We start from the raw sequence: 266 nt of genomic DNA, 5'->3' as shown, positions 1-266 counted from the left end.
CTATCCTCCGTTCCAGCCAATGAGCTGACTGAAAGCGCCTTCTTCTGCCTCGAGTGCACCACTTTGCTTTCCAGCGCCTGTACCCGTGGTCATTTCCCTCGGAGCTTGGGGGGAAAACGACGCTGCGACAGAGGTGGCAATCAGCCCGGGCGCGTGTTCCCGAGGGCGATGCTGCCCTTGGCTCTCCTGGGGCGGGACAGGCCCCGCGCCCTGCCCGGTCGGGATCCCCGCGCGGCCCCTTTAAGAGCGGGCGGTGACGTCACCCC

This window comes from Acanthisitta chloris, unplaced genomic scaffold (genome assembly GCF_000695815.1).
Source record: "Acanthisitta chloris isolate BGI_N310 unplaced genomic scaffold, ASM69581v1 scaffold28593, whole genome shotgun sequence".
In the NCBI taxonomy this organism is placed as follows: Eukaryota; Metazoa; Chordata; class Aves; order Passeriformes; family Acanthisittidae; genus Acanthisitta; species Acanthisitta chloris.
The sequence above is the reverse complement of the archived record's forward strand: the minus strand, read 5'-3'. Positions refer to the sequence as shown.